This window comes from Thamnophis elegans, chromosome 3, assembly GCF_009769535.1.
Source record: "Thamnophis elegans isolate rThaEle1 chromosome 3, rThaEle1.pri, whole genome shotgun sequence".
Lineage (NCBI taxonomy): Eukaryota > Metazoa > Chordata > Lepidosauria > Squamata > Colubridae > Thamnophis > Thamnophis elegans.
This window is the reverse complement of record NC_045543.1, coordinates 69,695,893-69,709,434: the sequence shown is the minus strand read 5'-3', so window position 1 is coordinate 69,709,434 and position 13,542 is coordinate 69,695,893. Positions and strand designations below refer to the sequence as shown.

The 13,542-nt window shown below is 35.1% G+C and overlaps 1 protein-coding gene across 2 annotated transcripts in view; it reads left to right on the top strand.

Moving 5' to 3' along the window:
- Nucleotides 1-13,542, top strand: part of CCDC171 (coiled-coil domain containing 171) — a 186,626-nt gene that overhangs the window by 143,836 nt on the left and 29,248 nt on the right. The window lies entirely within an intron of this gene.

Sequence of the window (13,542 nt, the reverse complement as noted above, 5' to 3'; positions counted from 1 at the left end):
AGGGTGAGGAATAACCAGAAAGAATTTAGGATTATTTATTTCTTCCCTTATCCCTTTGTGATGAGGGAAATGACAAACTGGGAAGGTGAGGAGAAACTTCATTTTGCTAGCACTCAGGCATTGTAGCAAATGTAGACAGGTAACATATAAAGTACCTGCAGTTTATCAGTGTGGTACCTCCTGTTTTTATTTTTGTTTTTGTCTGAAAACTGCTACAGCAAGAGAAGGAGGGTGTTAGCTAGTTTTATAGTAGCAGGAGGAAGTGTTGACACTGCTTTTGAGTGATAGAGTATAATCATTATAAATTTATAAAGGGCTTATGTCCTCCATTTATTTTATGTAAATTATGCATCCATGTATGATGTAGTCATGGCTTATCATATCGTATTGTACACAGGAGCAAAAGATTGCTCTTCTAATCAATTGGGCAAAGATAAATGTAACATAAAGTGATGTTCCATTCCTGCTGCATTTTCTGCTTCTTTCAATAGCACTAGTAGATCTGCGAAAATAAGCATTTGCGACCCAAGGGAAAATATCTATCTACAAATACAAAGATAATTACCGTATGTTGTTTCTTGTCTGTTTGGAACATTGTGGCAAACGTTGCATCTTAGAAAAATGTACTCTACAAGACTTTTGAAGGCAAATAGAAGTGCTTTTTTTTCCAGGTGGTAGCACTCATTATTTTCCATTCAAACTGATGGTGTGCCGGCATGCAAAATACACAGATCAACACTATGCAGCAGATTTGAAGCCCATAGACTGTCTTACCGTGGACGGTTTTAACACAATTTATTCCTGCTGAAGATATAAATACAATATTGTTAGGTCCCAAAGCGTTTCGTGATTTGTATCTCTCTCTGGTACCTTCGAAACCGATCTACAATGAGATTGTTTCACTGGTCTCTGGCACCAAGAGACCGGGGCAAATTAATTTGCATGAATTCCCTCTTTCCAAGCACAATTATAGGTATTGACCCAGAAAGCCCTAAATAACCTAGGACCAATATATTTGACGGGTCCTCCTATCCTGTACAAAATTGCCTCCTTGCCAAAGCTTGGTTTCTGGCCTTCCTTGAGCATTTTAAAACACGGTAATTTAGGGGAAAATTGGGGGTGGAAGTGGATTTAGTCTACGCTTTGTTGTTTTTCTTCTAAGAGATGTTACTGGTTTGATCACTGTGTCACAGGAAGTTTGATTTTCTTCTAAATTGTGTTGGGCTTTTGGAAAGGGATACAGTGTTTATTTTATATAATGTATTTTTCAGAGTATAAGACACACCTTTTCCCCTCTAAAAGAGGCTGAATTACTCCGAATGTAACTTTTTCTAAGCTTTTTTACAGCCCTAATGAGGTGCAAACAAGTGAAGCGATCTTCCATGCTTTGCCTGCTTTTCTCATTGCTGCTCCCTCCGAAGATCAGCTGTGCTTTAGAAGCTGCTTTTTATCCCCAGCTAGGAGATCAAAAAGCCTGTGCACGCGCATGCTCAAAACCAGCAAACTTATGTGCTGAAGCTGACCAGACTATGGATGCTAGCTAGATGAATACCTTGTAGGCAGAATTTTTTCCCCTATTTTCCTCCCCCCAAACTAAGGTGTGTCTTATACTCTGGTCCGTCTTATACTCTGAAAAATACGGTATGTTCCCCAGGGGCTGAGGAAGGCCATACTTTGTGTAGACCAGTGCTTTTCAACCTTGGCAACTTTAAGATGTGTGGATCACTCTTCTTTATGTTGCCAAGGTTGAGAAACACCGGTGGAGACAGTTTGCGAGGCCAGTTCTTGACATCGCATTAAAAGAAGAAACAGGATGATTAGGTGATGGACAAAGAGTACAATTTGACACAAGGAAAATTTTTATTACTTCATTTCAGACTTATGTCCCTCCCCAAAAGATAAAGTCTTCTAGAGCCAAGCTCAACTCTTGCTGATTTTGTGGGTTTGTGATTCATGTTGTTTCCTGGACCACAAAATGGGAATGGTTTCCTCATTGTCTTTTTTCCTTTGTCTTTTCAATTTAGCCTTACTTGGCTTTTTGAGATCAGCCAAGTTAATGAGATGCTACTCTTAGCTAGCTAAGTTTGTCTGCAACATAAACTATTAATTTGCTGCTTTGAGGATGAAAGTACTAGTTGAGGGTAGGGCACATACCTCTCTTTTTAAATCACTTATTTAAAATCTTTGTAGTCTGTGTGACTATGTTCATATATAAAGTTTTTTTTCTGTCTATAACCATGATGGCGAACTTATGGGATTTATTTTAGGTAGAGATGGAAAGATATAAAGAAAGAGATAGAGAAATACAGTGATAGAGAAAGAGATAGAGTGATAGAGTTTTTAAGTGCACAGGATCATGCAGGGGAAAGCTACATTACACTTTGACATAAGCAGCAAGTTATATTAAATACTTCCATGTAGAGAAAAGTTGAAAGTTGTCACATTCGTTCTTGAAAGCTTTATTTTGAGGTTTAAACGGAGAAGAAGTCTTATTTTTGATAGAATGTTTTGCATGTGGAAATGAGCAACTAAGGTCACTTTTGAAGCGCCTTAAAAATCAATGTGAGAATATTGACTAACAGACTTGAAAATGTTGGGGAATGAATTTTTTCAGTCTTGTCTTTGACTAAGGACAGATTCAGTTGTGTTTGCCTCTTAACAGCCTGTCCCAATCCTTTTACTTTTTAAGGCTACCTACCTGTCTGAAGCAGCCTGGCGCAGTGGTTAAATGCAGCACTGCAGGCTACTGCTAGATCAGCAGGTCAGCGGTTCAAATCTCACCGGCTCAGGGTTGACTCAGCCTTCCATCCTTCCCAGGTGGGTAAAATGAGGACCCAGATTGTTGGGGGCAATATGCTGACTCTCTGTAAACCGCTTAGAGAGGCCTGAAAGGCCTATGAAGCGGTATATAAGTCTACTGCTATTGCTATTGCTATTTTCTTGTCCTTACAAAATAGTTTTGAAAGTCAAACATTTATCTGAAATTTCATAATGTAGTAATACTGGATTGGCGATGGAACTGTCAGTTTTTTTTTATGGAGAAGAATATAATTTGATGGGGTGCTAAGGTGGAGATCTGGAGAAGGAAGGCTGATCTGCAACTTGAGCGAGTTTATTATGGCTTAGTGATTTAGTGATTGATTTCATTTGCTGTCAGTTAAGCCTCTACTTAATGTCAAGTTTTTTGCATAATGCATTGAAATAAAGACTGATGAAGTTCTTCAGAGAGATACCGCTTACATAAACTGACCCTGATTTGCCCTGTTCTGCATGACAATTTAAGTGACAGCAGTTAAAGGAGAATCTTCCAATGAATATGCAACTATAGTATTAAGGGAAATGCAAGGAAAAATGGCTCAGAATATAAAATGGTGCATTAGAAATTGGCTGGATTATTAATTCCACAATTCTTCTATATTGAAGAAAGAGGATGTGTTAGGTGTCAAGTAATATTCTAAATAAAAAATTAAAGGGAGGAAAAAAAGTTTAGGGGAATTTAATATTCAAGATGTCTGCTGAATGTTTGCTTGGCTTGGCAGGCTACATTTTAAGAGTGTGCTAATTTCAAATCTGAGGCTTTTGAGACTTTAGTTTTTCATTTTATTCTGATGCAGTTATATGGGGGGGGGTTGTATGTTTTTGTCTATCTGTCTATGTATGTTGTTTCTGGTCTGCAGAATGGATTGGTGATCTAGTGGAAATAAATGGTTGATAAGATCAGCTATTGAAACCTTAGTACAGTTTATTAGTAGTTTGCGGCATCACTCTCAGGAGGCATGCTGTGTTTCCCCCAAAATAAGATAGAGTCTTATTTTCTTTTAACTCCCAAAATAAATGCTTGGCCTTATTTTCGAGGAGATCTTATTATTTTTGAGGTGCAGGAGGTGGCGAGCATGATCGCCTCATGGCTGCTGCTGCATTGCAATATTTTCGGCAGGGCTTATTTTAGCGCATGCGCTCAAAGCCCTATTGGGCTTATTATCCAGGGAGGTCTTATTTTCAGGGAAATGGTACATTTTGTTACTTTACTAACTTCCTTAGAGGCATGTGTTAAAAGTGTCATGTTCTTTGTTCCACACATTGATAACGGACTTGAGAAGGGTTGATTTCATTTCAGTCCCTCTTTTAACACATCATTGGTAAAGTACTGTATTGCAAAAAATGGGAATAGTTGGCAAGATAATGATAAAGGATACAAGTTCAAAAAATGGTTCTGAAATAGAGTTGAGAAATCTTTGCACACCCTAATAATGTGACCTGCACCCCAAGGAGGCAATATGTGAAGACAGGGTTAGTTTAGAAGAAATGTTTAAAGTGTTAGCCTTAGAGGAACAGAATCCTACTTTTCTTTTGGACTGTCATCTTCTGAGTTTACAACTATAACAAAGTAATTAACGTTAAGCACATTAAAATGACATGTATCTAAGGATTTTTTTAAAAAAAAAACATGAATACTATGGTTGTTATAAGTGTCACTGTGTGCAAGCCTGAATGTAACCTTATGTCCCCTTTTTTCAAATTAATAGAAGGTGCAATTTAATATGTTCCCCTTCATATCAAACTTGTAGTCATAGTTGGACATCATATTATAATTGCACTTTTTCTGGGATATATTGCTTATCTTGCCAAAGCTGAAATGATTCGATGTTTTAACCAATAGCATAAATTACTTTAATAGAGAGCCCTGATCTTCTTAATGCCATCATTTCTCATCAAAATGAATGGAAGAGGGGTGTGTCATGACAGTAATTTAGTCAGAGATATGGTTAACTTTTATTACAATTAAAAGAACAATTCCCAAGATTCTTGTATGCCTGAATTATTTTGTTTATAACTTGTATATTCTCAAAAGCAATTAAAAACACAAGAACACTTTTTAGGGATATATTTGTGACCTATGTTCAGAACACAATTCTAGTACACAAAACATTATTTGAACTTGCAAAGAGACAAGATACAAGTAGATTAGACATCTACTCAAAACCATCTTCAATCTGATAATGAACAGTTGATGACCACTTTTCAGCAAAACTGTTAAATATAGTATAGTATCGTCAAACCCACATGTAATAATTTGGATCACCTTTCTCCCTTTTATAAAACAAAGACATTTCCTCTTCTCCTGTCTTCTAGTACGCCACCTGTACCCCAGTGTTTTCCAAAGATTAAAGTTTGGCTAAACTATAAATAAAAAAAAGACCTTAAAGATTTGGTCAGAGCATCAGCAAGTTTGCAAATTTCCTCAAAACCCTAGAGTGCAATCCATCTGGTCCTGGATATTTAATCTCCTTCAAAATAAATAGGTAACCTCTGAACACTGTTGCTCTAAATTTCACATTTCAACCCTTCCCAGTTGGAGCGTTGCAGAAGATTGAGGATTATAGGACTTGAGCAGATATGCTTTAAAAAAATATATTATTACCTACTCAACAAAGAGAACAATATGGTCAGAATTTATGCTGCCACAATTTCAATTTCAATAGCCACACTTAAGTACCAAACTGAAATTATACCGGTGTCTCTCTCTCTAGCATGAGAAATTCAACAATAATAAGTAATAATTAGTATAATATTTCTAAATAATCATATACTACACCACTCTTCCAAAGCATGGTATCATAAAATAAAACTGATGAGAGAAGATCAACTGATCAAATACTAAATATGTGATTATAGTAATACTAACATGTGTCAGAAGGGATAAAATATTTTGCACCTCTCAAGCTTTCATTAGTCAAAGACATGCTGATTTGGGAGTATTGTTGCTATGTTAGACTACCTACAAAGAATTATTAGTTTTGATGAGGCACCTTAACTGACTCTGCCTTCGTTCCAAAACACAAGCAACCTAAATTCAGATTGGTAAAGGACATAGAGGGAGATTTCCAGAAATGACTGCAAGGTCCAAGTAGCCATTTGAGCTGTATCTTTATAAGTGATTGTCAATTCTTTGTTCTGATAGCGAATGCAATTCTAAAGCTTATCAGAAAAAGGAAGATGTTGCTACCCTGGCAAAGTAACTTTGAAAGATACCATAGTTTGCTAAGATAAACATTGCTAAGATATCCACAATTACAGTATCAGCAGCACATCTTTTTAATCTATTTCATGGTACTCTCTCCTTCCACTCTAGCAATATTTTTCTTATTAAAGAGGGAGATCCAGGGAAACCTCAAAGCAGATATCTCAGTGCAACAGTGCAACACAAAAAGGGAAGAAGCTGCTTACAGCTGGTGGTATCTTCAGACACACACACACACACACACACACCATCTGAACCAATTACTTGTTTAATTGGATAACACACTTTAAGAAGCATTTAGCAAACTGGAACAGGTTCAAAGAAGAGTAATGAAGATGATCAGGAGATTAGACATTAAATTTGAATGAAAGATGTCATTCAGATGAAATTTTCCATCATTCCAGAAGGTAGGAATGTAATAATAATGAATTTACATGATAGAAAGGCAGTTTAGCTAGAAAACATTCAAGAGACATAAAGTTCAATGAGATGTACAGACTGAAGGCCAAATTGTAGTTAACTATCTGGGAATTCTTTCCTCCTGCTAATAGTCAAGCTCAGGTGGCCTACCCAGAAAAGTAGTGTCCCCCTCCTATCTACCAACTCCACCATGGATGTTTACAGTCCATTGGTGAATTTCTGTAGTTTGAGCTTCTACATCAAGCAGGCAGTAGGACTTAATGGCCCAGATGCCCCTTTCCAGGGAAAAAACTGTTACTGCAATGAGTAACTCTACCAGTGAAATAACACTACCTTTTAAAACTGATTGCTAAGACTTAATTATTGAAAATATTTGCACTTTGATGATTCTCTAATCATAATAATCATAATCTCTCTTCCTCCCTCCAAGTATATTTAGAATTGGAGGGGGAGAGTGAATCCAGACCCCTGCTCAAAGCAGGAATTCAGTTTAAAGCAAGTTTAATTTTAGAACACAGTATTAGGACATCTATGCTTGGCAATAAATGCCCTGATGGCTTTTATATGCCAGTCTATTGTGGTTTCCAGTAGAAACACTTTCCATCCTATCTATCAATTTTCAATGATTGCTCTGCTCGGGTTCCTTGAAAATCCTGTTGTTATTGAGAGCTTTGTCTTCTTGGGGTATCTACCAACATCTTATTCTGGGAGGATGGGGGGGGGGGAGAGAAAAAGTATAGGACATTAATCTACAGCCACTTAGTTCTCAGTCATGATGACTTCAGTTCTCATTTTGCATATTTAAATGTAGTCCAGAACAAGAGTTGGGCCAGGGAGGAAAAATCTATGAAATGGAGAATACCAGATAATGGCAAAGAACAGTTTTCTCTCTCTCTTTTCTTTTCTTACAGGGAGGGTAGAGACAGATATTGCCTTGCTATCATCTTTATTTATGTATTTATTTAATATATAAAACGCAAAGAAAAATAGAAATAGGTAATTAAGGAAAGGAAAAGGAGAGGGGAAAAGGCCATGTGAGGTACAAAGGAATAAAGAAAAAAAGGCATTGACTTCCGACTCCTCTTAGCCCAATACAATCTAAAAATAGAATAACAGAGTTGGAAGGGACCTTGGAGGTCTTCTAGTCCAACCCCGTAGGCAGGAAACGCTAGTTATATACTAACGTGTCAAAGCAAAAAATTGAAGCTGAAGTGTTTTTATCTTGTAGAGATTAGATAAGAGGTTATCCAATCTCTACAAGATAAAAAACACTTCAGCTTTAATTTTTTGCTTTGACACGTTAGTATATAACTAGCCATTTCTATAACAACAAATCCATCTAATTGACAAAAACCAAAGTCAAAGTTTCATATATATTTTTTCATCACAAGCACAAAATACAGAAGTGATATCCAAATGAGAAATGTACTTAAATATATTCTCTTCTTTGAATAAAATAATCAATTTAACCATTCCTGCTTCCTTACTATGGAAATAGTATATGTTTGTATTTGTGCCTAATAATCTTTCTGAACTATCACCATTTTTATTAACAAAGTTAACAAAATTTCATATTCTTTCAAATTCTTTGACCTTACCAGGAAAAATACTCTTCTCTTTTTCTTTTTCATTTGAGAACAGTTTTCTCAAATGATATTTCTCTTGAGACACCCAAGTGGTTTTTTTTTTTTTTTTGCACAAAAACACCCAAGAGATTGTTCTGTAGCCACTACAAGACTGAAACCCAAAAGGATTTTTACAAGTACATTTTTGGGAAATTCTGCACCTCACCTACCACCTTTTTCTCTCATACCTTAACAATAAAATGGTGCATGGAACTTTCATTTCCTTTGTTAGCTTCATCTGCTGGATGGGGGAAAGTTTCACATAACTTTTGCACACACTGTAAGAGAACTGCAAAAAAGGGAGACAAGTGACCTTTGAGGTGGAAAGTGGGAGGCTAACCAAAACTTCCATTGAAAATGGCAATGAAAGCCAGATGCCTTCTCTTGCCATTATTTTCTGGCATGTTACATTAAGCATCACTAACTGCACTTCAAGGATGATGGGTATTTCATTCATAGCAAATAAAATAAAAGTCCTATATTGCAAAGAAGGTGCTTGATTGTGCCCTCTTGATGGAATAGATAATTTACTCCAAATGCTCAAAAAATAGGAGAGTCTATAGCATTTCAGACAAATGGCTATCTCCTCTTGAAAGACACCCACAACTTCTGAAGGCAAGCTGTTCCACCGGTTGATTGTTTTCACCATTAGAAAATTTCTCCTTAGTTCTAGGTTGCTTCTCTACTTGATAACTTTGCATCCATTAATTCTTATCTTGCCTTCTGATGGTTTGGAAAATGGTTTGCCCTTTGTGGCAGCCCCTTAAATACTGGAACATTGCTATCATAATCTCCTCTAATCCTTCTTTTCATCAGACTGGACATACCCAATTGCTGCAACTATCATATGTTTTAGTCTCCATGCCCTCTTTCCAGAGTCTCAACAACTTTTTTATATTGTGGTGACCAAAACTGGAAAGATGTGGTTTTATTAAGGCTTTATAAAGCGGTACTAATGCTTCGTGTGATCTTGATTCTATCTCTTTATTAATGCAGCCTAGGATTGCATTGACTTTTTTGGCTGCTGCTGCTGCACACTTTTGGCTCATATTTAATATCTAATTTAATAATATACAGTATATTCTTCAAATACATATTAGGTTAACTTATTTCCCACTAATACTCAGAAATTTCCTAAAGGCTGAAACCCCAACAAAGTATTAATTTGGATATTTCTTCTTTTTTCTTTACAAGAATACGAAATACTTTTAATGAAATATTTTTAGATTTGTAATCATTTTTAATTTCTCCATTACCTTCTTATTTTTTGCTTTATGATATAATTTTATATGAACTAGTTAGCTTGGAGATTTCATTTCTATTCTTTGCTTCCTTACATGGATACAACTTGGACAAAAATCTGAGTCTATATATCCATCTACTCTTCAACTTCATTGACTCGTATTGGCAACTCTTAACATGACATCTTTATATTAAATGTTTGTTCTTTTTCACTCTCTCATCTAAACACATAGGTGCACACACTAATATACACATTAAACAAATATTTGGAGAATAAACTTATAAAAGACTGGACACTCTTGGGAATATTTTTTTGCTGAAAATGGAAAAAATGAATTGGTGATTTATAAATTTTCTCATTAAAAGTGGTTGAATATAGGAAGAAGGGAACCATATAATATAATCTTAAATATGGAAGAGAGCTAATAAATTTGCTTGTCACTACTATAAAGGAGATTTATATTTTTCTTTTTCCATCTGTATTGGGTTTTTTTCACTTTTTCTTTTTTTCTTTTATCTTTTTCTCCATTTCTATTTATATATTTTCATGATTACATATAAACAAATGTTCGCTCTGGAAACATTTGGAAATCATGATTCCTTTTTCTCTTCTTAAATATTTCTTTCTTTCAAGTTCCCATGCTCACAGGAATTCCTTTGGTTTTGTTTGTTTTTTTGCAAAGTGAAACTACTATATTATTGTATATATTTGGCAAGTGGTTATATTTGGAAGTTGGTTTTGCCAATGGGCATTTCTTCAGTTGGCAAATTCTTTAGGAATCATTTGTGTTATGACCATGCTTACTATTGCCACAAGATGTTTATATATTCTTAACCAATATATAATTAGAAGGTAAGAAGGCAAAAGGACAGGAAGAAAGTCCCTCTGGTAATAGATTTTTCCCCCTCTTATTCCTTTGGTTTCTCCTGAATAGTTTGTTATGTTTCTACTGTAAAATTGGCAGCTGTATGTATGTTTTAAATGTTATTAACCTACATCCTGCATTTCAATTTAAAGTGGCTTCTTAATGCTTAAAATTCTTTAGCCTTCAAAATAGCTTGGCTCTATTTCCTTCTCCATTGGCATCCTTCGAATGGTCTTTAGTCTGGAAGGGATCTTGATTTTTAAAGTGAATGTGCCATATGAATATTTGTGGGTTGTAAAACCTGCTTGCTATGTAATAGCTGGTAATACTCAGCTGCTTTTTAATAAAGGATATGATAACTGGTACAACTGTACTTTTCCTGTTATTTATAATGAGGTAGGCTAGTATCATATGTCCTTTGGTTAGTTTTCCTGTAGCCATATTGCTTCAAGAAAAAAAGAATCAAGAAATTGCATACTTATGACATTATATTCCTTTTTAGACATCTGTTTCAGTTAAATTGTGAAATCAGTATGTAGGTTCACAGTTTTACTGTTTTGTTCTATAGAGGATTTCCTACCTCGCCCTTCTTGCTGTGCACTTTCAGGGTTCATTAAAAGTTGTTCCTAAAGATGATTGTATTCAGAATGTCATGATAAATTCGTTAAAATCAGTAGAGTGAGACAGAAATCATCATCATCCATCTTACACAGACCTGGAAGTCTATGGAAATGGCAATGCAAGCTTTTTGAATAGGTTATACTTATATGTGAATTGACACTGCTTTGGCTATGGATTTTTCAAAAGTCTACAATAATGCACTTAAACCAAGATCCACACATAAATGAATTTACTGCAGAAGTATCTAAATATATCCTGTAGGCAATTTAAAAGGATTATTTGCAAGGCTGAACAATTTGTGAGTTATTCCTCTCTCTTCTCCATTGTTCAATAGAATGAAGAATTTATTTAGTATTTATTTAAGATTAAATATAAACTGAATTTGAACATGGATAGTCAAGTCCCTTCTCTATGATAATTTAGATGACTCTCCACATGCAAACATGGAAGGTCAAAACAGTAATTTTATTTTTCTCTTGTATAGATGATTTTAGAAGACAAATTAGCTAGGAATTGCTTGGGATTCATTACCCCCCCCTCCACAACCCAAATACAAAAGTTTAATACATTTTAGGTAGAATGCTTGTATGACTCCTAGAAAAATATTTTTCCATTATATATACAACTATCTGCACATAGAATTTCCCTTGCCACTGAACTCCACATCAGAATTATGCCCCACCATTTAATTTTAAATAAATGGTAGTTATAAATAACGTGGTAAAAATATTAATCTCTGTAGTTTGGAGACAAAGGCCCAGTGAACTTTAAAACACAAAAACTCTAGATTGTTTTTTTCATCATCTTAAGGAGCTTTGTGCAGATATATCCCCTTCATTGTACAATTAATGAACTAACTAAAATTAATTTTCACGAGATTGTCATCTGGTATTGACAGAACTAAAGTAGAGCTTTGTATTACAGGTTCTATACACTCTTTGGCCCATAGTCTGTAGTAAAGTACTTTTCTCTTTTTCCTAAACAGAAACCTTGATTTTTCTTAATTATCCCCCAGGATATTTTATGCTGACTCAGCAATAAATCAGTTCTTGGCAGCACACTAATAAATACAGTGGAGTGGACTACTGGAAATACCATCTTTCCACTGAGATTTAAATATGAGGCACTGAGCACTTGATACTGAAAATTCCAAGGTTCCTTTTGGGAAACAAGGAAATGTTACCTCAAAGAACTTGTCCAAATTAAAATGTATATTGCCCTGTTGAAGTTTCACTTGGGAGATTAAACTGGATTATTACAAGATTCATAATAGCTATAGCGTTTTTTAAAAATTATTATTGCATGAAGGTGTTACACTTAGCGCTTTAGACTTTTGTATAACTTTTTGTTGTTTGCACGTATAAAACCCTAATTTTCGCCTTTTATATGTAAAAAAGAAAAATTGACCTCCTAGAGAAGGAGACAAAGAAACATAGAAAATGCTTATTTATTTTTCCATGATACCTGAATATACTTAAACCTTGAGATAAAGTATTTTAAATTATTTATTGTTCTTTTGTTAGATGTTATCTATGAGCATTTCATTTAAATTGGGGGAAAGAACTTGCTATATTGTTGACTATACAGTAGTCACTTACGCCTCTTTATTTACAGCTTTTTACCACATGCATTGACATTATCTACAAATGCTGCATTTGAAATGCACACTCATTGGTATCATGGGTGAAAACTCTTAGTTTTATTTCTATTTAATAGCAATGGCAGAATGCATTAATTGTGGTGCCTATGCAAGCTGCTTTCATTTCAGCTTTAGCAAGAATAGCACATTTGGCATTTTGATTATACAGGTAGTCCTTGACTTAACAATAATTCACTTAGTGACCGTTACAACGGCACTGAAAAAAGTGACTTATGGCCGGTCTTCACACTTACAAACATTGTAGCATCCCCATGCTCACCTGATCCAAATTTGGATGCTTGACTACTGGTTCATCTTTGTGACGGTTGTAATGTCCCTGGGTCATGTGATCACCTTTTGCAACCTTTTGACACATAAAGTCAATGAGGGGTCCAGATTAACAATGGTTCACTTAACAACTGTGGCAAGAAAGGTCATAAAATTGGGCATAATTTACTGCACAAATATTTCACTTAGCAACAGAAATTGTGGTCGTAAATGGAGGACTACCTGTAATTCAGCACAAAACAATTTGGAGAAGCCAATAATGCATAAACAGTGAAATCTGCTAATACACTTCTGCAGAAATATTCTTTTTTTAAAAAAAAAAATCCACACGAGTTAAGTTTTGAATCTTAAAACAGTTCCAAGAATATGTATGGATGTACTTGGTATCTTAAACATGAATATTTATGTTTTCTGGCCTGATCATTCCCAAACCCCGAATTGCTTTATTTGCGAAAATATGGCTAACAATCTTCACTTATTGAGGTTAATAGTTTTTTTTTACTAATATCAGCTTTAATGCTGTTCTTACATTTGAGAAATCAGTGCAGATCACTTCGGAAGGAAGCTATAACCTAAAAAAAAAAAAAAAATGATTAACCAGTTGTAAAGAACTCCAGTAATCCCAGCACTGTTATACTATTTGGGTCAGATATCAAGTTACCAACACTGCCAGATCATTTATACTCAATTGTGCTGTTAACTTTATTATCAGTCGGATCAATATTACACTGCTGGGACATTCTTCTTCTGTATATCTGAAGAGAATTATTTTCCCAGCTATATTGTAATCAGATTATTTATTTTCAAAGGTCTGCTACT